Source organism: Dipodomys spectabilis, unplaced genomic scaffold, assembly GCF_019054845.1.
Source record: "Dipodomys spectabilis isolate Male_0828 unplaced genomic scaffold, ASM1905484v1 ptg000037l, whole genome shotgun sequence".
Lineage (NCBI taxonomy): Eukaryota > Metazoa > Chordata > Mammalia > Rodentia > Heteromyidae > Dipodomys > Dipodomys spectabilis.
Window position 1 is genome coordinate 94836 of NW_024870714.1, and position 24063 is coordinate 118898.

The following is a 24063-nucleotide window of genomic DNA, read 5'->3' on the forward strand; positions in this document are numbered from 1 at the left end:
GAAATAAATGTTATATATGTAATAATATTAAATAAAATAAATAAAAATAAATAAGGGTAACAAATGTCATATGGAGTAAACCCATGTACGTAAATAGATCTCATGTATGAATACTATTTTTAACAATGCTGGGGCTTGAATTCCGTCCCTGGAGACTGGTCTGAAATTCTTGTCTTCCACCACGGTGAGTTTCCCCTTCCCCACAGTGCCAGAGAGTTAATCATACCCTGAATTGAAATCCCAGGCCTGCCAGAAAAATGGTGCAAATTCCATGCCTGGGTCTTAATTTTTTTTGACCAGGATCATGCACTGTCATGAAAGCACTCTCTGTTCTATGACATCATTCTATTCAAAGCAAATATCTTAGTTGTTTTCCTTTCTTCATAACGACTGTATGTTCACCGATAGAAATACATGCATACATACATAGACACATGGAGTGACTGGCTCTTTTTTATTTTTGGTGCAGTTCCTGAGACTTGAACTATGAGCCTGGACATTGTGCCTGAGATCCTTTTACACAAGGTAGCACTTTATTGTGCCTTAATCCATGATACATCATTAAATTGAGGCATAATTTAATACCTAATACCTAGTAATTTAACAATAATTTAATACCTAATAATTATTAGTAATATATTACATGTAATTTAATAATATACAGACATCTCACATTCTATCAATATATTTATATGTTTATACAGTGGAATATATATATATATATATATATATATACATATACATCTCTCTCTAAATATATACATATATATATTTATTTGCAGCAATTTACAAATCTACCTATTTGTATATTGGCCACTCCTGGGGCTAGAACTCAGGTCCTGGGAACTGCCTGGCAGTGAATTTGTTTGAGACTGCTGTGCTTACAATGAGACCTTGATTAATTGGGCATTCTATGCCCTGAGTTCAAATCCCAGCAGTGCCGAAGTCAATAGGTGAGTAAGAAGCCAATATTGTCCTGTTTTCCTTTGTGTGGAAATATTGTGTCCTAGGTACAATATGTAATATCTATGCAAATACATATATATGATACACATTATACATGTATATAAATATTATTTTTGAATTCACACCCTGGGAAATGCTCCTGAATTTTTTTCTTCCAGGAGGTTAGCTTCCACTTCACCCAGAGCAAAATAGAGTTAACCATTCCCTGAGTTCAAATCCCAGGTCTGGCAGATAAAATGGCCCAAATTCCTAGCCAGGATCTTAACTTTATTGGTGGTGCAGGCATGGGGCTTGAATTCAGGTCATCACAACTCTGGCTCAGCCTTGATTACCCTAGGCTGGGGTGCAGCTTTTACACCCACAGATGATCCAGGGATCCTAGGACCAGAGTTCAACTCCCAGCTTTGGCAAAAATAACAAACCAACCAAGATGGAAGAGGAAAAACCAGGAAATTTTACACAACAGTTTTACCTTTGTTTCCTTAGCACTGTGACCATCCTGGGTCTTAATGACTCAGCTTGAAAATTGTACGAGACCTTGCATGGCCGAAGGCTGGTGGGCTGTCAGTGAAGCCTGAGCCCAACCCAGAAACCTAGGCCCTGAGTTCTATCCTGGGACTGCCATCTACAGAGCTGAAGATCCTAGAGAACTCGTTCCTATCTATAGGAACAATAATAGAATGTTTGTCATGTACTAATTAAATTACTAAGTAGCTAGTCATTCTAGTATAAGATTGTATGAAATAAATATAGGTCATTGATTAATTTAATTAATACTTTATTGTTTCCTACCGTGATTAATTAATGGAGGCATAATTTTAGACTAAATAATTGGTAGTAATAAAATATATAAAAATAAGATATGGACATCACTCTTTATATAGAATTATACATTAGAATCTACATAAATGTCTATCTGTCTCTGTATAAATTTATTTATAGATATATATACATATGTAAATACACACACACACACACACACACACACACACACACACACTTGAATCTACACATCTATCTGTTTATATACTGACCACTCCTAGGGCTTGAACTCAGGTCTTCAAATTTGCCCTACATCTTCATTTGAATCAGACTGGTGTGCTAACATTGACCCATTCATGAAGTGGGCCTTCTAGGCCCGAAGTTCAAATCACAGAACTGCCCAAAACTTAATCCTGGTGGAAGAAGCCAATTGTCCCACATGTTTTCCTTATCAGTGAAAGTCTGGGTCTAAGGAATGATGTATAATACATAAGCAAATCTTTGTCCTATGCAATAGGATGTAAAAAATGTTATACATGTAATCATACTGTCTAAAATATATAATAAATAAATAAAACACAAAATAAAATGAATAACTACACTAACTGCCATATGCAGTAAACATGTGTATGTAAATATAAATCATGTATTTAAAATGTATACGAATATTATTTTTTGGAGTGCTAGGGCTTGAATTCAGCCCCTGGGATCAGGCCTGAATTTCTTGTCTTCCAGCTCGGTGAGCTTCCCCTTCCCCCACATTGCTGCAGATTGACCAAAACCCTGAGTTCAAATCCCAGGCCTGGCAGAAAAATGGCCTGAATTCCAAGCCAAGGAGCTTCATAATTTTTAAAATATTTTTAATGTATGTCTGTATCTGTTTGTCTATATGTGTGTGTATATTTTTATTTTGTCAAGGACAGGGCTTGAACTCAGGGCATGGCAATTCTGCCTCAGCTTTGATCACTCTACACTGGGTTGCAGCCAATGGACACACAGCCGAACCTGGGTCCCCAAAGGCTGACAAGAAAGAAAAAAAAAAACCACCAGGCAAGGTGATCATCCTGGGTCTGAATGACACAGCTGAAAAGTGTTTGTAACCTGGCATTGCTGAAGTCTGATGGTCTTCCAGGGAAGCCAAACCCCAACATGGCAAAATAGGCTCTGTGTTCGAAGCCCAGTCCTGACCCCTACCAATGGAGGGAGATCCTAAGAGTCTCGTTCCTATTCACAGGAATACCGATGGAAATTAATGTCAAGGTTGAATTTGTTGTTCCTGAATGATACTACTATAAATTTAGAGACTGATTTTAGGAGGCTGATGGATTTTAATGAATATTTTTTGACACATTAAGAGAATACTATTAATTATATGGATCCAATAGTTTAGGGACAGTGGTTAATTTAATTAATGATTCATTAAGTATGAAAACAATAATATTAATTACATGGAGGCATAATAAATACCCAAAAATTGGTAGGAATGTAGCCTATATAACTAAATAATGTATAGCCATCTTTGGCACTCTATAAATATCTACATCTATTTGTGTACTACCTTCTGCATGTCAGTCTGTTCTTATTTTGTCAACCCTTGGGGCTTAATCTCAGGCGCTGGGAACTGTTTGTCAGCTCCATATGCCACAGGCTGGTGTGCTGACACTCACCCATTCATGAATTGGGCTTTGTGGCTGTGAGTTCAGATGCTAGCACTCACAAAAATTGAATTGTGCAGTAAGAAGCCCATGGTGACACGTTTTCCTTTTCTGTAAAAGTCCTGGGTGTCAGGTATGAAGTTTCATACATAGGCATACCTATATCCTATGTAATAAATGCTGTAAATATTCCATGCATAATAGCAGTCAATAAAATAAATTGCAAATGAATAAAACAAAAAAATAAAATGAATAACTACACTAAGCACAATTTGGAGTCAACATACGGGGCAGGATGTCAGGGACTGGGGACTGCCTGGCAGCTGATTTGGCTAGAGGCTGCTGTGCTGGCAGTAACCCATTCATGAAATAAGCCTTTTAGGCCGTGAGTTTAGATTCCAGCACTGCCAAAAATGTAATCTTGGAGTGAGAAGCCGAGTGTGACACATAATTTCCTTTTCTGTGAAAGTGCTCAGTGTTAGGTAGGATGTTTAATTTGTGTGCAAATCTATATGCTATGTAATAGGCTGTAATAAAGATAAAAATGTCATAGGTGAAAGAATTGTCACTACAATAAATGATAAACATTGAATTAGTAGTGAAACATTCTAGGATAAAATTAGACACAATAAGTATAGGAAGTACATTAAGTTTAATTAATATTTTATTAATCATTAACAGAATAAAAATTACATGGAGACATAATTAAATACCTAATAATTGGTAGTAACACATGATGCATAATTCAATAATATATAGACATCTGTCTCATTCTATGAAATATTAATTATATGTATGGATATATGTACATATATGATAAACAATACTGATATTGAGTAATTCTTAATTGATGCTTTATTAATTGTTAACTGGGACACATCATTAAATGGAGATATAATTTAATACCTAAGAATTGGTACTAATATTATCTATAATTTAATAATATGCAGACATCTCTCTTTTTGTGTCTACAATATTTATATACAGAAATCTCTATCTATTTATACCTTGTTCACTCCTGGGGCTCGGTGGTTCAGTGCTCACCTAGTAATCATGAAGCCCTGTGTTCAATTCCTCAGTGCCACATAAATAGAAAAACAGGAAGTTCTGCTATCTTTCAACCAATTGAGTGCTAGCGTTGAGCACAAATGCTTAGGGAGAGTTTATAAGCTCTTACTCAAGCCCCAGGACTGCCACCAAAAAAGGGTAGGATGTTCTAACTGCAATTATAGAAGGACATAACTTCAAATACCTCATTACAGAGCAAGCTAGGTGTGTGGTGCTTACAGCTGCCACCTAACCTGACTTAGGCACATGTAAACCACTGCAACCCAGCTCCATGGGTTACACATGTCATCCTGGCTTTTGCCCGTCATCTTAGCTGCTCGGGGTGTTTAAACCCCAGTCTTGGCAGGATGTCTATGAGACTCTTCAAAATATGGCTCCAAGTCATAGACCTCTAGCCTTGAGCAAATATCATTAGAACAGTATCCCCATGTTTTCAGTTCAAGCCCCATGTCTACCTCCCCCAAGTAAAAAACCACCCCATTAAACCATTAGATGTGAACTTGTATGGTTTGTGAAATTTTCCTTAAAGAATGGTGATATTGATGAAAGCACCCTAATTTTAATGACAGCTTGTGGAACAGAGCTATGTGCTGAGTCTTCACAGGGTGCAGTGTGCTGAGTCCTGCATTGGGTGCTAAGTGTTTCACAAGATGCTGTGTGCTGAGTCCTGCAAAGAGTGACATGTACTGTGTCCTTCACAGGGTGCATTCTTACATCGTGCCCTTGTGAGGGATCCACAACTGAGATGATTATGCAGACAAGAATATTGAGGCTCAGATATGCTCCCATGGCAAGTACAAAATTATGTATTACTGAAGACTAGTGAGTTGTCTTCTGCGGACAAATGTTTTCTTTTTTTCTGTCATGAACCTTGAACTCGGGTTCTAGGTGCTGACCTTTACCTCTAGGGCTCATGGCTAGCACTTCACCACCTGGAACCATGGACCCCCTTGCAGCAGAAGCCAAGCCCAAGGGGTCAGTAGCTGGTCTGTCATCCCGCCTTCTCAGGAACCTGAAATCTGAAGATCTGGGTTCCAAAATATCCCAGACACAAAAGGTCCCATGAGACTATTATCTCCAATTCACCACTTAGAACTTGAAGTGGAAGCAGGGTGCTTTCCTCATGCTGGTAATCCTAGCTACTCAGGCGAATGAGATCTGAGGATCAAGGTTCAAATCAAGCCTGGGCAGGAAAGTCTTTGAGACACTTAGCTCCAATGAACCACCAGAAAACCTGAAGTGGTAGAGCACAAGACTTGAGCTGAAGACCTCAAGGAAAGCACCCAGGCCCAGACTTCAACTCCTACAACTGACAACAACAACAAAAGACAGAAAACACTAACAACCTGAGGTAGAGGCCTGGGAAAGTGCATTAGGGATAGAGTGTTTTGCATCTATGAAACCATAGGCTTGATTTCTCAGGACCATATCATTAGGAAAAACCCTGAAGTGGCTCTGTGGCACTAGTGGGAGAAGGCTATCCTTCTACAAGAGAAACTAGGTACAGTGCTCAGGTCCTGAGTTCAAGCTCCAGGACTCATGTATGTGTGTGCGTGCACACACACACACACCCCCACACCCCCCCCCCCACACAAACACACACACTCACAGACCAGAAGTGATGTTGTTACACAAAATGGTAAAGCACTGGGCTTCTGCACTGTGCTCCTGCTCAGCACAAAGGCCTTGTGATCAAAACCTAGCCACCCAGGGCCCAACAAGGAGAGGTCAAAGGTTTCAAAACCTGATGAGCTTCACCAGCCCTAGATGACAGGAAGCTTTGTGATATCCAACATGTACTTGGATTTCCCAAACCTAGGAGAGGCATCATAGGCCCATCATTGCTCCAATGAAACATTTCATTAGATTCAGTGCCCTAGTTGTCTGCCAGAAGTACTCCTGAATTATATTGAGCACTTTATCTGAACACAAAAACATAGTCTCACAAAAGCAGGATAAGTGCACATAACTTTATCTGCCATGGAAAGTGGCACAAATGAAAACTTGTTAAAACAGAGCACTGGGGAGAGAGATCGCTTGGGGTACAAAGAGACCCTTTTCTCCTGACCTTCAGAGCACACCCACATTAATCCTCACTAACTGGCTCAGGTGGAATTGTTTGTTACCAAGCTGTACAGGAGTGAGGTCTTTTGTCTGCCTGTCCACACAATGTGAGAGACTTCTTCCAGCAGGCCTGGGATGCAGAGAAACCCTCAGGTTACACTGGGAACAGTGATGAGTTCCCTGGAACATGCACTGTCTTGAAAGAAGTCTCTGTGTTACGAAATTATTGTATTGAATACAAATTTCCTAACTTGGTGCCATTCATCATAGCTATTCTATAGCTTCACCTATAGGAATACAACCATACATAGACAATGACATGGAAGTACAGGCTCTTTTTGAGGGGGCAGGTCCTGAGGTTGAACTATGAGCCTAGGCATTGTCCCTGAGCTCCTTTTGCTCAAGGGTAGTACATGAAGCTTGAGTCATAGCCTCAATTCTGTTTTTTTTTGTGATCTCTTAGAAGTAACAGTGTCATAGACTTTCCTACACTGGCTGGATTCAAGCTAAGATTCTCTCCATCTCAGCATCCTAAGGAGGTGGGATTACAATCAGCAGCTACTGACATCTTCTTTCCTTTCTTATTCATTTTTTAATCTGGACAATCTGACTTCTTAGCAGGGTCATTCCAATGGTTTGAATTTATAAGTAAACTACCCAATGTTTATTATAGTTGCTTTCTCTCCTCATCTTCTTCTCTGGTCACAGGTTTGAGGCCAAACGTGAGAAATGAGTGTCATAGTATTTTGGAGCAAATATCCACAGGATATGCCAATTCTGTCACTTAGAATTGAGCTAGAATTTACTGTCTCAGGATGAGAGGACCGAAATCTGGAGTGAACCTCATACTGTCTGCATTGCTCCTTTTGCCTATAAAATGATCTAATCATTATGAGTGTTTTGTGTCTCCAACTTTAAGTATCTAGAACACACTAGAAGCATCTTCCTGTTTCTGTTTTTCTGTAGTACCTCTCGAGATTTAGACTAAGGATTTGTGTGAAGCGGCTCCTCTGTGAATCCCTGAGAAAAGCCACTTGAAGCCTCTTCAGGAGATCACCATTCAAAGCCAGCTGAGCAGGAAACTCGTTGAGACTCTTATCTACAATAAACCACCATTGAACCAGAAGTGGAGCAGTGGCCCAGAGGGTAGAGCTCCAGCTTTGAGAGAGAAAGCTGAGCAGGACATATAAGCCAGACCATGCAGGAAAGCCTGGGAGTTGATTATGTCCAATTAACCACCAGATAGCTCTTCAATTACTTTCTGTTGGCATGTTGCATGGGCCTAGGTGAGAAGTCTTGCCCCTGTTATCTAATGATACAGGTAACTGGGGCCTGAGATCCTAGGACCCATGGGTCCTACAGAAGAGAAGTATTTTTTAGACATCATATCAGCAAAATTTGGGAACAATTACTGGAATGCTTCAGAAATATGGAGAAAAACAGTTTGGGACCAGCGAGTTAAAACAATATACAGAGCAGCAGAATAAAATCCCATGTAGATTAGAGGAAAACAACACTCATTGTTTGCTATGTGATTTCAGAAGGCCATGTACACTTAGAAGGTATCACAAGTTTGTACCTAAAATATTGCATTGATACATTTTATATTCTGATATATATTCTAAACCTAATTATTTATATTCTAATTGTATTGATTGGAATAAATATCAATTTATATGTCAAATTATCAAATAATTCTAGTAACTTTCATAGTGTGATATATAAAATCATCACATATAAATGTAAAATATATAACTATATATAATATAATGAAAAGGCTCATGTTTTGCATTGTTCTGTTGTGGTTAGGGTATCAAAGGCAACTCTGTTTTAAAGTATTATTCCATTATCTCTACCTCAGTGTTTAGTAGAGTTAAACCTAAAGCTTTACCATTTGTAGATTTACAGCCTGGACGCAAGAGGAAACACTGTGTTTAAAACATTAGCAATTTAGGGAGGTTGAGATTTTCTTCATGTGTCTATTGGCCATTCTTCTTTGTTCTTCAGAGAAGTTTCTCTTTAAGTCTTTAGCCCACTTATTTATTGGGCAGTTGTTTCTTTGAGTATTTGATGTTGGGGATTTAATTTTTTGAGTTCCAAGTATATTTTAGATATGAGACCCTTGTCCGTTGTATGGCTAGTGAAGATCTTCTCACAATCCGTGGGCTTTCTATTGATCTTGCTAGCTATGTCCTTTGCCATGCGGAAGCTCTGCAACTTCATGCAATCCCATTTGTCAAACCTTTCTTTGATTTGTTGTGTTTCCGGGTCTCTATTCAGAAAATTTCGACCTGAGCCAAGGAGACCTAGGGTTTCTCCTATTCTATCCTGTAATGTTTTCAGAGTGTCTGCTTTGACTCCGAAGTCTTTGATCCATTTGGAGTTGATTCTGGTGTATGGTGATAATGCAAATCAAGACAACATTGAGATACTACCTCACCCCAGTTAGAATGGCAAAAATGAAGTACTGTAATAACAACAGATGCTGGAGGGGATGTGGACAGAAGGGAATCTTACTGCATTGTTGGTGGGAGTGTAAACTTGTTCAACCACTTTGGAAAGCAGTACGGAGGTTCTCAAAAAACTTCACACACAGCTCCCCTATGACCCAGCAATCTCACTTTTGGGCATTTACCCAAATGTTTACAAACAAGACCACACTATAGCTATCAGCACACCTATGTTCATTGCAGAATTATTTACCATAGCTAAGATCTGGAACCAATCCAGATGCCCCTCAGTAGATGAATGGATCAAGAATATGTGGTATATATACACAATGGAATTCTATGCCTCCATCAGAAATAATGGCATTGCCCCATTTGTTAGGAAATGGAAAGACTTGGAAAAATTATATTAAGTGAAGTAAGCCAGGCCCAAAGAAAGCTAGGTCCCATGGTTTCTCTTATTTGCAATATCTAGTATATGTATGAGTCAAGCAGAAAAGGTCAGATAATGTGATGTTTGGAAAATGAATCCTAAGATATGTATTTAAATGGTTTTTTTCTTTCATGCATTTGTTTCTAATGCACTTATAAGATTATCTTTTTGTTGCTTTGTATGTCCCTCCCCCACATTATAACCCTTGCTTTCACTATATTTGATGTCGGTATAATTTGTGAAGTAGAAGGGGAAAACCAAGTCGTTTAAGGATACTGGTGGACCCGTGCAACAATGAGAAGTACAAGTTGTCATGTCCAAAACGAACTTTACAACTTTGGTTGGGGGGAGGATTGGTTGGGGGTCGGGGGGAGGCTGGGAAGGAATGTGAAGGGTAAACAAAGAAGGAGGTTGCAATGCTTGATAAGAAATATAGTCATTATCTTGCCCATGTAATGTAACCCCTCTGTACATTTTGTTCACAATAAAAATAATAATAGAAATAAAAATAATAAAAAACATTACCAATTTAAGGCCTAATAATGAAGAGAAATATATGGACTTCTCTTGCAACTATGAAAATATTTGGTGATATAATGGCAGTAGTGTAAGTTCCTGCCTGTTTGGAAGGTAGACAGGCCAAGACATTAGGTAATCATGAATATGAATATTTTTTCACTTTCTTGGCTTTAGCTACTTTTGAAATGGTAGGTATCATAAACAATCATATTTTGATAAAATGCCTTCTAGTATGAACAGTTCTGGCTGAACTGTTCATCTCTCTATGATCCCTTGTAACTAAGATTAGTTTTGTTCCACTAATACAATCTATGCTGTCAGAGTAAGATATTCTGGTTGGTCTGTTCCTACATGGAAGAAGGGTAAAGGGTCATGTAGACATTTGTGCCAGTAAGACCTCATTTGGGAAAATCTCAGCTGCATATGTTTAGAAGTAGCTCTTAAACAAGGCTTACTTTGAATCCATTGGCTCCACAGAGCTAACACAGTTGGATAAATAAGTACTTGAAAAAGCCGTCTCATTTGGACTTAGCTATTAATACTTGAAAATATGATCAAATTCTAAATGAAAAGGACTTAAAATAGTCATTGACAAAAAAATTGCAAATGTGAGCAATCAACTGAACAACATTTTTTTTTCAACTATTCACAGAATTTTAGGGAAATAAGATTAATAGCATTTTTAGGAACAATAACGTTTCCTTGTTACAAATAGGCACCTAAGCATATAAGCCTTTATAAATATTTCATCATTAACTACTAAAATTTGCAGGATACTACATTCTTCAGCAGCTTGTATACCAAAATTACAACAATACAGAGATTAACATGGCACTTGTACAAGGATGATATGAAAATTTGTGAAGTATTCAAAATTTTTCATTCTTCAGATGCAAGAAATGAAAAACAGCTATTAAAAAGTTGATTACAAAATTACAAGTGAAACAATACACCTAATTCATATAATTAAAAGTTACTTTGACATCAGTGTATTAAATTTTCACCTTAGAAAGGCCTTTACATAGCATAACCTTTACACAACTTTTGAAATTAGACAACATTGTCGTTTTATCCCAAAGAAATATAATACTAAAAGGACTTAGGGGGGAAAAAAAGGAATCTTAAACTGTTTCTGTATGGAATGCAATCTGAAAGGACACATTAATGAACCTATATGTTATAAAACAATGTAGAATTCAATGTATTATATCTAGGAGAGAATAAAAGAGATTATGGACACTATACAAACATAGAATATAGAATATTTTAAAATATACTTTTTCAGACAAACAATGGAAATATCTTTAGTTTCTATACTACTCATTTCAACAGATAAGTTAAAATTATTTCCGATCAACAAATCACAAACTCTGCATAAATCATTATAGATGTATACAAAAACTCTTGAATACATTTTGACATCAAAAGCAGACAATTCACTTTGAAGAACTCCACAGAATCCGTGAATTGTTACTATAAGATATTGTTGTTATTTGGATTGTGAAAATATGTTGTATTGACAAAAAGGAATTAATGACATTTTTGAAATTTAAGAAAATTAACCGAATCATTAGGATTTAGGAGAACAATTTGTACAGCCTTCCACAACTTCAAAGAGGTAGTGATACATACTTATCCTTTTGGTAATATCAAATGCAGTTTCTTCCAAGTGGTTCTTCAGACCTGGTTTGACATATTGGTTCAACAGTTCCAGTGAATTTTTGCTATCTCAATTACCAGCAGCAAGATGCAAGGGGGTCAAGAAGCCTTTAGTTTGGGCATTGGTATCTGCATCATGAAGAAGAAAGAAGCCACTCTGGTATTATTACACGTACATGCACTGTGCAGGGGTGTCCAGCCATCTACAGTTATTGCATGTGCCCCTTGAGCCACCAACTCACGGACAATGTCTAAGTGTCCACTGTAGGCTTCCCGATGAAGAGGGGTATACTCATCGTCATCCCTAGTATTCACATGAGTAGCCTTTTTGGAAAGTATTCTCTGCACTGTAGTAAGCTGGTTATTTTCAGCAGCCCAAAGAAGAAATTTGCTTGGATCCTTCTCCATTTTTTTTCTTGCAATTTTTACCATTCCTCATATTTTCATCTTGTTCCTCATCTTCATCAGAATTGCCTAACCAGATACATTGAGTACCAGTGGAAATGAGGTGTCCATGTATTTCCCTAATAGTTCATGTTGGTTGACCTGGTCAGAAATATCTGGTGAATTCTCTGCGTATGTTTTTTCACCATGATTTATTTTCTTTTTCCATTTTTACTATTCGAAATTATTCTAACTGGAGATTAGGGAATAAATGGAGAGCAGAGGAAAGATGTTCCTCCATATTCAAAGTACAGACTAAAAATGAGGACCAGTGGTGTCTTCATGTGCAACTTATTCTAGGAATGAGAAAATGTGAAATAATGCCTCCTATATAAATGATTTGGGAAATGGCAGTGCAGAAAGTGAAATGATGCAACCCAAAATATAAAACAATATAAATTAGGATAATTATGGAGCAGTCATATTATCTATGAGAGCCATGAAAGACATAGATGAGCTATCCACAAAATCCATGCCTCTGATCAATTTATAGAACAAGCAGAATTTTTTTTTAAAAAAGATGGAAATAGAATTTATGTATTTACTTGAAATTAGTAAATACCTTTTTAATAGCCTACATAAGAATCTAAATCCTTGATAGCACTAGTAACAGATCTGACTGAAATCAGTTGAATCACACTTTTCCTGTACAATGAAGGAATAGGTACAGGCTAGGAAAGCAGCTAGAAAAGGCAGGCTGATTGTATCTGTGAGAAAACTTTGTGGAAACTGGTATTGAGGATTACTTACTGGTGACCCACTTGCACTGGAAGCATGATTCTGACCTCTTGCTTGCTGACTCTGAACTATTGCTTTGATCATTATATTCTCCAAAAAGAAAAAGTCAGAATTGATAACAAAGGACTACTAATACATTTTGACTTTTCATTAAGCATATTCAATCATCAAAATCACACGAAGACAATAGACAGGCTTATTTTTTTTAGATGAAAACAAGTGTCTTTAAAAAAACAAGGAATTTAAGTAGTCTTCCAAAGGACTTCCATTTTACTTACTGCATTATACATTTTTCCTAATGTTGAGTAACAATAAGTAATGGATCTATTAGAAAGCTCTTAAAGCTCATCTGTTCAATAGTGAGTTCTCTTACACTATATTATGGAATTTTTTTGTATGGTCTTAGGAAGAAATTTACATTACTAACTTGAATTTGTGACAGGACAATATCATGAATGTACATCTTTCTTCTATACTCTCCCTTTTACATAATTATCTAAATATGTGCATTAAATAAGTATAGAGGAAAAAGTAGAAGCCACACTGGTGGATCATGGCTTTAATCCTAGCTAATCAGAAAGAAGAAATCTGAGAATTGTGGTTTGAAACCAGACCAAGAAAAAAAAGTCCATTAGATTTTGATTTGAAAGTAACCAGCAAAAGCTAGAAATGGAGCTATGGTACAAGCAGTGAAATGCTAGCCTTGAGAAAACTAAAACAAAAAAATAACAAATTCTGGGACAGAGCCAGGCCCTGACTTCAAGCTCTAGTATTAGCATCAAACTAATTAATTAATTAATTAATTTAAAATAAATTAAGTGGTCACATGTGGAGAAAATGCTCAGGGATATCACCCAAGCTCTTATTTCAAAAACTACAATCTACCGAAAAAATCTATTTAAATAATACCTGTGTAAATAGAGTATTTTCATCACCCAAATGCACATCCATGCTCAGTTACTTTTGCAAGGTAACTCTGTTATGTCTGGAGTACCACATAACATTATCACTTAAGTAGAAAGCATTGCAACATGGGTTCACTCTATCTCTCTAATGGATTTTTCTCCACACAAATACTCAAATCTTACAATTATTCCAATTCTTTGAAGTCATAGCTTTTTTCTTTAACATCCATAATATTAAAGTTTGAATTTAGTGTCTTGTGTCTCCTAAATGGGTGTTCTTACCAGTTTGTCATGCCCCCAGCCCTAAATTATCCAGATTAATTTTCAGATAGAATCTGGCTTCCTACTTGTGTATGATCATGGGCTCAGTCCACTTGATGTTATTCTTCCTGGAATTTAGAATAACAGGTGTCTGGCATTGTGTACAGATCTTTATGTGCAGTCTGGGCTTTAACCACTATCCTCACAACAGTAGACTCCCATATAGTCAGGTTTTTCATAAGCTTATCATAGCTGATTTTTTTAAATAAATCTTTGCATTTCCTGCAGGTTCTTGAGTACTGAATTAATTTGTGTTTTCTTTGGGTTCGTTTGTTTCATTTGAATATATGTATTCAGTGGTTCCTCATTTTTCCTTTGGTTTCTTTCACTCAACTTCTTACCTAAAGTGCTGAGAAACCAATTCTTCTTTCTCAAGATAGTCAAGGTGAACATTATTTATTCCAAAGCAATTTCAGTAATATTTAAATATCTTCATATCTAGGAATGGTATACAAATGCTAATCACTGAGAAGGGTCTTTTTATTTTCACAGCAGTCTTTGGCATTCACAGACTCATCATGAATTATACAAATATAATAAAACTCAGATGCTTGCCAGGAGGAGAAAAACCTATTACTAATTGTTTGACAGAGGCTTCCCTTCTCATGAATGAAATACGCTGCTTGATGCAGGATTTCACAGAATCAAATTGCTATTGAGAGCCTAAAAAATCAGCTAACACTACAGAGTTGAGGGAGATTACTTGACTTCCTGAATAATTTACTTTTATGTCAAATAAAAGCAGGCTTCCAAAAAGAGAGTAGACTTTAGAGAAACATGATGAGTTGTATGTAAATAGGTGCTTAGCTGACTTTGTTAATTGGTGGACTAATACAGGGAAATAAAGTACAGCAAGGTAAAAAAATAAAGAACTCTGCATTGAAATAATCATTTCTGTGTGTGTGTGCATGCACACATGTGCGTGTACACACATGCATGTGCATTACTCATGCATGCATTATTCATTGCTGAGGCTTGATATTGTCTAGACACTATCCCAAAGCTTCTGTGGTCAAGGAGAGTGGTCTACCACTTAAGCCACTACTCCACTTATGGTTTTGGGAGATAATCACATGTATTGTCATGATTGGACTGGCTTTGAACAGTGATCTTCAGATCTCAGCCTCCTGAGTAGCTAGCTAAGCTGATTCAGTCTCTGAGTAGCTTGTTAAAATGCTGCCTGTACTCTGTGCTTCACTGCTGTTTTATACTTTTCCTGAGGTAATCACAAGTCTAAGTCATGTATGTCTAATTGTTTAAAAATATTTACTGCTTGGCACCAGGGCTCCCAACTGTACTCTTAACTACTTAGGAGGCTTGAGAACAGAACCCAGGCCACATTTTAGTGGACTTCCTTAATCTATAGCTGGGTGCATTGGATCATTTCCACCATCTTGCACTATCTAGAGACTAAAATTGGAAGGACTGCAGGATCAAGGCCAGCCATGGTAGATAGTGCAACTCTGATGCCTTTGATGATGGGAAGGCTAAAAGGACAGATCAGGTGCATGTTCTTGTGGAAAGGGAACCCCTACCCTAAAATTAACAACTGATATGATGCCAGCCTAGCAAGAACAATACACGAAGTTGAAATCCCCACCAAAATAAGTATATACCTTAACATCCAAAAACATAGTAGAATCTGTTCTTTGCCCTAATATAATCTTTATCTGATTATCATATGATGTGACAGAATAGTTTCTTCGTTAAACTTATGATATATTTAAAAGGACCTAGAAAATTCTTCCTCACTTCTTAAGTGCAAATGAATGGCAAATTGCCTCATTTCTTACATATTTGACTACCACTAAAAATTCGTCTAATGATTATTATAGTAATACATTCTGATTTATTACTTTACTGTGTAACAGTTTTTAAACTTTTTGCTTCTCTGTTGAAGTTTAAGTATTTAAATTGTATCATCAAAATATATTCCTTGTGTACTTGGGGCAGTTCTTTACTAAGTTTTTAACCAATGGGTTCTAAGAATTTTTGTTATTGTTAAAATATTGTACAGAGGGGTTACAATTACATGGGCAAGACAATGAGTACATTTCTGATCAAGCATTGTTGCCTCCTCCTTTGTTTCCACTTCCCATCCGTTCCCATCCCCTCCTCTTCCCCCCCCACCCAATCCTCCGCCCCTCCACAGCCAAAGTTGTAAAGTTTGTTTTTCGACATAACCTCTTGTACATCTCATTGTTGCAATGGGCCCACCTGTATCCCTATTTAAATTATTTGTTTTTTCCCTTCCCCTCCAAAAATTATACCAACAGCAAATACAGTGAAAGCAGGGGTTATACCGTGGGGGAGGGACATATAAAACAACAAAGAAATAATGTTATAAATATGTTGGAAATAATCGCATGAAAGAAAAAAATTTTGAATACTTATCTTGGGGTTCATTTCACCTAACATCAACTTATCTGACCTTTTCTACTTGACTCAGACAAATACTAGTTATTGCAAATAAGGGAAACTATGGAAGCTATGTTTCTTTTGGCCTGGCTTACTTAACTCAATATAATTTTTTCAAGTGTTTCCATTTCCTAAAATATGGGGCAATGTCATTTTTTCTGATGGAGGCAGAGCATTCCATCTAAGAATTCTTAATTGGTATATTCTTTGGTTTATTTTTAATTTCAATTTAATTTTATTGTAAAGGTAATTTACTTAGGGGTTACATTTTCATAAGTAAGATAATGAGTACATTCCTTATGGAGGAACATTGTTATCCCCTCCATCGATTTTTTTGTACACTCATACAACTACTGATGCTTTTGCAATTGCTATTGATCAATGGACACTTTTTCTTTCTTTGTTCATGCATTTTTATTATAAAATTGATATACAGAGGTTTACATTTACTTGTCACCTAAAGAGTACACTTCATTTTATTTTCTAAATTTCAAATTTTGAACTTAATTATTTATTTTCTTTTGTTTCATTAGGGTAATTCTTTTTTCAGAGCTGTAGGATTAGTTAATTTAATTGCATGATTTTCACACATGTACATTAATCAGACACATATATTTTGCTTTTAAAATATTTAACATGTGAATATATGAAATTATTTTCTTAATTTTATATGGTTGGTGAATTTAAATAAATTTATTTTCTTATAGTTCTAAACATATTTTTCCAGGTAACAAATACTAACTGTATTTTCAAGAAACACATACTTTATTAAGAAAGGCTTCATTACCTGGTCACATTTTGAAAATTTACTTTCTTGTACTTGAATTTAAAAAAGTTTGAGCTGGGCATGGTGATTTGTGGCTTCATTTTCTAGCTATAGGAGGAATTGCAAATAGGTTTGTAATTCAGGAGAGCCTGGGAAACTATGAGACCTTATTCTAAAAATATCCATAGTGAAATTATTAGAGATATAGCCATCAATAGCAAGATATGGAGCATGCACCTGGATATCATATTCTAAATCTTGAGTTAAAACACCAGTAACCTCAATCTTTTGTCAAAATAAAACGATACATGTTTCAAAATGTTTATTATTTAAAACATGTTTGCAAAGGTTCTCATGTGTTCTATTTCTTAATTTTCAATTTACTTAATCTATAAGAATCCAAGTGTATTGTCTTTTATTTCTCCTAAACTTTTATATAGTATGAGCAATATTATTATTTCATATATTAACTTTCTTTTACTATTTGTGATAAATTCCTCGGTTTAATATAATAATATCAATATTCTAAATGTGTGTACGTGGTGTGTGTGTGTGTGTGGTTGGGTGTATGTGTGTGTGTGCTTTGTGTGTACTTTGTAATGTTGGGGGGTCAGATCCATGGTTTCACATATGCTAGGCCAAGGTTTTTGCACTGCGCTATACTGTCTAGTTGTAATGTAGTGTTTTAAATTATGACTTTTAAATTTTCATTACTAGTGATTTTTCAAAATTATATATGATAAAATGTGATCCATATACTAGCCACTTTAGCAAATTTTATTGTTATTTAGAATATTTCTACTGCCTTTCCACTTTCAAACCCTTGTGTTTGTTATTGATAAATGTTTTACTTTGCTTCTTTTCTCTCTTCATTTTTCCATTAGACTTTACTTATTCTTTCTCTTATTTCTTTGGAAAATAATTATCATATTCCTATTACAATTTCCTTACATTGTAAGAGGTCTATACAATGCTTTATTTTCTATTTTATTTTTCCAATCTTCTCTGACTCTCAGCTCACACTATTAGGTGGATTAAAAAGAAAAGTGTTTCAGGACAGTTGATTATTTTCCTGCTTCTCTTCTCTGTAGTCTTTCTGTCTTTTGAAACAAAATACTAATGGCATACAGCTCCTATATAGTCCATCATTCTGTCCCCTCTCACTCTCCTCTGTAGTACAGCTCTCAAATCGTTATCATTCAGGTATATTATGCTGTAGTGTTATCTAAATTTTAACTCATTCCTAAATTAATTTTAGTGGCTTCAAGCATTCTCTAAAGACATTTTTCTATATATAATCTCTGGGGCCTTGTGTTTTCACAAGGTGCAAAATATGAGTGACTATCAAACATCTAGATAACTGTGTTATTGGATATTGATCCACCTGCTCAATAAACTCACATGTAAGTTCAAGGAATACAGATCATTCAGAACAATCTTGTAAAATGGTGTAGCTTGAGACCTCATACTAGATTTGAATCTTATTACCATGTTTAGCAGTGAGGACAAAATAGCTCTACTATAAGAACAGACACCCAGAAGAATGTAACAGATTTATTAAAAATAAATTCTTAGTTTTATGGTCAAAACTAAGATTTTTAAAAGGATGCCATGAACTTTATCAAATAAAAATAGAATTTTAAATAGGTGTATTGGCACTATTGCTTCTCTAGATTTAAAGAATGATCTTGGACTACTACCTTAAACCTTATACAAAAATTTAAAATAAAAAATGATTATCAAACTAAATGTGAGATATAAAAACTAATAATATGTAAATGTAAAAATTCATGACATTGGATCAGTAAAGTTTTCTAAACATTTGAAATGGAAAACATTAGTGGCTAAAGAAAAGCAAGAATAAATGGGTTAATATCAACTAATGACCTTTCATAATTCTATGAAAAAAGTGAAGACATATACAACAGATAGAGGGCACATATTTGTTAATGCTACAATTTTAATTCGACATTGATCCTGAGTCTTAACTACTTTTATATCTTCTAATTACATATAAATTTTTTCCTGAACAGGTTATTTCTTTAAAGAACATATGTAAATTAATGGTCAATAAGAAGAGCAAATGAATTAAACTCCTCTTTAGTATCTAAGAAAAAATAAAAATAAAACTCATTTCTATGACCATAATATAAAAAGATGACAGAAAATATAGTAATGCATTTGCGGAGAAATTGATATACTCTAGATAGCAGAATGATTTGTATAATACTGCAATCAATATTGCAAGCAAGTTTTCAAGTCTTCTAAAGGTCAAAGAGAATTGTATATGATCCAGCCATTACACTTCTATGTATTAGTAAAGAAAAGTAAAACACTTATTTGGACAGGGAATGTAGTTCATTGACAGTGCAATTGAATATATGTGTGAGAATCTGGAAATAATCCCAAAACAAATTTTGAAAAGACACCCTATAAAGGATATATGGAGGACAAATTCCTGTAACTTAATTTTGTATCTACTTTAATGTCTATTCTAAAATTTACAGCATTTCTTTTTTTATTTTATTTTATTTTATTTTTATTATTGTGAATATACTGTACAGAGGGGTTACAATTACATGGGCAAGATAATGAGTACATTTCCTATCAAGCATTGTAGCCTCTTACTTTTTTACCCTTCACATCCCTTCCCAGCCTCCCCCCACACCCCACCCAATCCTTGCCCCCCACCAAAGTTGTAAAGTTCGTTTTCGACTTGACAACTTGTACTTCTTATTGCTGCAACGGGTTCACCTGTATCCTTATTTAAACGACTCGTTTTTCCCCTTCCCCTCCACAAATTATACTGACATCAAATAGAGTGAAAGCAGGGTTATACTGTGGGGGAGGGACATACAAAGCAACAATCCTATAAATACGTTACAAACAAATGCATGAAGAAAACATTTAATACATATCTTATGGTTCAATAAAATTTACAGTATTTCTATTTGAAGAAATGCAAGTTTGTGAAAATTAGTCTTGGAAAACCTCTGATTGTACCATTCACTTCCAAAGCACTAAAATGTATACAATAAAAGGAGATAAATATATTACATGTGAATTTCATGTCAGCAAATATATATATATATATATATATATATATATATATATATATATAGTTAAAAATAATTCACACAAATTGCAGAATACCTAAAAAGATGTTTTCGTTGTTGGCTAAAAATTCTTTGTAAATTACAGTTTTTAAAACTAAGATGTGATTCTGTTTATTTTGTATATTTTGTTATTTTTTTTAGTTTATACAGAGATAACTCAATCAAAAAGTGTATGTGATGACTGGAATATCTAGGAATTATGCATCACTTATAAGTAATTGATAACATTTTCTGGAAGAAACTTTTAGCAAATGACAGAAGACTTAAGTCTATGCATGTACATTTTACGAAAGCCATGTTACTTGCTCAATCCAATTGCTTTCCTCTTCTTTGCTAGAAAAAAGTATTCTCAAGATAAGAGCCAATAGCAGTGAAAAGAAACAAAATACACAATCATCTTGATTTATTTGTGAAAATAACAAATGAAATAAAACAATTCCAATTAAGGAACTCCAATATTAGTATCTATGAAGATGTTCCTGAATTTTTGGAATTTTTGGAATTTTAATTTCTACTAACATATGAAAACTCGAACAAGAAAACAAATATAGTCTTAGAGCAAAACAGCCTTGGAATAATTTTCTTAATTGTTTTGAAATTACAAAAGAATTGATACCAATAAAATGATCCTTTCCTATGGAAATATTTTAAAATATTTATCTCTTATTATAATTCAAATAACAAACAAGAGAAATTTTATATAATCATTGCAAATATCATTTTATTACTATCATAAAATACAATAAATGACAAGACCCAATATATTATCATTATTATTAATTCCTAAACATTACTTAATATCTTAAGCAATCTAAATAGTCATGTCTATAATATAGAGGTAAATATTCTATACTTTTTTTTTAATAGAAGATTTTTTTATTGTGAAAATACTGTACAGAGTGGTTACAATTAAATAGGGATACAGGTGGACCCATTGCAACAATGAGATGTACAAGTCGTTATGTCGAAAACGAACTTTATCCTATAATTGTTACTTAACATTTTGCAGGGCATATATTCATGTTTCTTTTTTTTTATTGTGAAAATACCGTACAGAGGGGTTAAAATTACATGGGCGAGATAATGAGTACATTTCTTAACAAGCACTGTTGTCTCCTCCTTTGTTTCCCCTTCCCATCCCTTTCCATACAACCCCCCGCCCCCCGATGTAGGCTAAAGAAGCATTCTAAGAAATGTTCACAGCAGTTAAAAGATGTTTTTATGAAATTAATGTGATATATGCTGTTGTTATTGTTCTTGCTCTTTTTGTTCTCGTTGTTGTTTGCAGGGCTTGAGCATTGTCCCTAAGCCTTTGTATGCTCAAAGGCAGCACTCTACAACTTGAGGCACAGAGCTAACTCCTGTTTTTAGTGGTCAATTGGAGATAAGAATCTAACAAGTACTTTTATGACTGGGATAGTTTTGAACACAATTCTAAGATCTCATTACCCAGAATAGTTTGAATTATAGGCGTGAGTCAATGGCACTTGGTTTGATGTATTTTTTAAATTTTAATTATGTTTTAAGATTTTTGTTTCACTATAATGTACATCTTTCTACACATAAATTTAGGTATATGTATATATATACATATATATATATGTATATATGTGTGTGTGTGTGTGTGTGTGTGTGTGTGTGTGTATATTTCTGAAGACAGACTCCCTCTAAAATTTTATGCTAATATTTTTTAACTTTTTCATTCAAAGATATACACTCTATTTTCCGAAAGTTTCTTAGAATAAAATAACTAATATTCCAATAGAATGTAGAGTTTATTATGTTCAGAGGAAGTTCAGATATACACATGATATTATAGTAAAATTTGCAGTATATTACTTGAGATAATTCTGTTCAAACTCATAAACACTTGTGTGTGGTGGTGGGGAGAGAGGAAGTTAATTCATACTGGTTAGGAATTTGCAATACTTCAAAAATCTATTCCATAATTTGTTATAAGCACATAGTCAAGCTACCTGATATGTTTTAGTTTTTTTGTTTATTTGTTCAAAATTTTAATATGGATGCATGCACAGTGGTAACATTAAAATTATTAATCAAAAAACAAATAATCGCAAAATCATAGATACATATCAGACTTTCAATAGTTAGCATTTTGATGTTAATAATAATTTTGATTATGCCGGGCGCTGGTGGCTCACGCCTGTAATCCTAGCTACTCAGGAGGCTGAGATCTGAGGATCGCGGTTCAAAGGCAGCCCGGGCAGGAAAGACCGTGAGACTCCTATCTCCAATAAACCACCAGAAAACCGGAAGTGGCGCTGTAGTTCAAGTGGTAGAGCGCTCGCCTTGAGCTGAAGAGCTGAGGGACAGCGCCCAGGCCCAGAGTTCAAGCCCCACGACTGACAAAAAATAATAATAATAATAATAATTTTGATGGATACGATGATGACCGCAGTGTACCCTGATAATGTCATTGTTGGGATTGAAAAGGAAAAAAACCTTTACACATTTTTACAGCTAGATTTCCCACATTGAATACATAGTAATAAACAGCATTGGATTACATACAATAAGAATAACAAGAGGAGAGTTTCAATATCAATAAATACATTCACATAAACAGGCAGAGACCGTAAAAACCCAAATTCCTGCAGTCTCCCTAATGTATACTCACTTTTCTTGATAGTACTATTTTCTTATAAATAAAATCGTTTATTTCCACATTTTGATGGACTAAAGTGTAGTTTTCAACTTAGTGGGATTAGATCAAATAACATTCTCATATAGATACTATTCAGTAACCAATGTTTTCAAATGCTATATTGAGTATGTTCTGCAATACAGCTGTAAAGACATGACACAATTTACATAATACCACTTTCATATCTGTAGTTACCTAGAAAGGACATAGGTCTTAGAGCCAGGAGGTAAAACTTATTTTTATTTCTACATGAAACAATTTGTGACTTTATACCAACAAACTGAATTTGACTCTTTCCTTATTTGTAAGGTAAAGTGGAATATGTAAGGTCTCTTCACTTTTCTTTATTCTTGCTCTAGAAGTCAACAAATATATTCTTCATTATTTCTGTTAGATTACATTGATTTACGCATGAGAAAGGTAAGGCCAACAATCAATGTAGTGAGTAAGTAATGATACTAGAATATGTGTCTGAGCTCTTCACTCTGTGTGCTTACAAAGAGAGTAATTTGGTGATAGAGAGGACCAATATGAAAAGACTATGGGGGAAAAGCGAACTTTTGAAATGGTTGTTTTAGGACTAGGTGACAGTGATGAGTAAATGAAACAGGCTGGTGTTAGGGGCATAAAAAGAAGTACAGAGAAATCATATTGTGTAAGTTGTTATGGCGAAAACGAACTTTACAACTTTGGTGGGGGGGGGAGGATTGGGTGTGGGGTGGGGGGAGCATGGGAAGGGATAGGAAGGGGAAACAAAGGAGGAGGCTAAAATGCTTCATAAGAAATGTGCTCATTATCTTGCCCATGTATTTGTAAACTCTCTGTACAGTATTTTCACAATTAAAGAAAGTCATAAAAGCTCCAAAAAAAAGAAATCATATAGTGAAAAAACTGAGTAAATCTTGATCATTCATCTTATCTAATAGGAGGGATTAAGAAGGGTAAGAAGAAATATAAAAGGCTTCCATATGTTTGGCTGGTAACTCTGTTAGTGATGTTCTTAGTGATAAGAACCACAGGTGGAAATAATGGATTTAGGGGAAAAATATCTGATAGTTCTAAAGTTTATATTAAACAGATGCAAATATAGGTCTGTTTAGACATCATCAAAATATCC

The 24063-nt window shown here is 35.1% G+C and overlaps 1 pseudogene; it reads left to right on the plus strand.

Moving 5' to 3' along the window:
* Positions 1–10694: 10694 nt before the first annotated feature.
* LOC122106112 lies at positions 10695–10794 on the plus strand (annotated as a pseudogene).
* The last annotated feature ends 13269 nt before the right edge of the window (positions 10795–24063 follow it).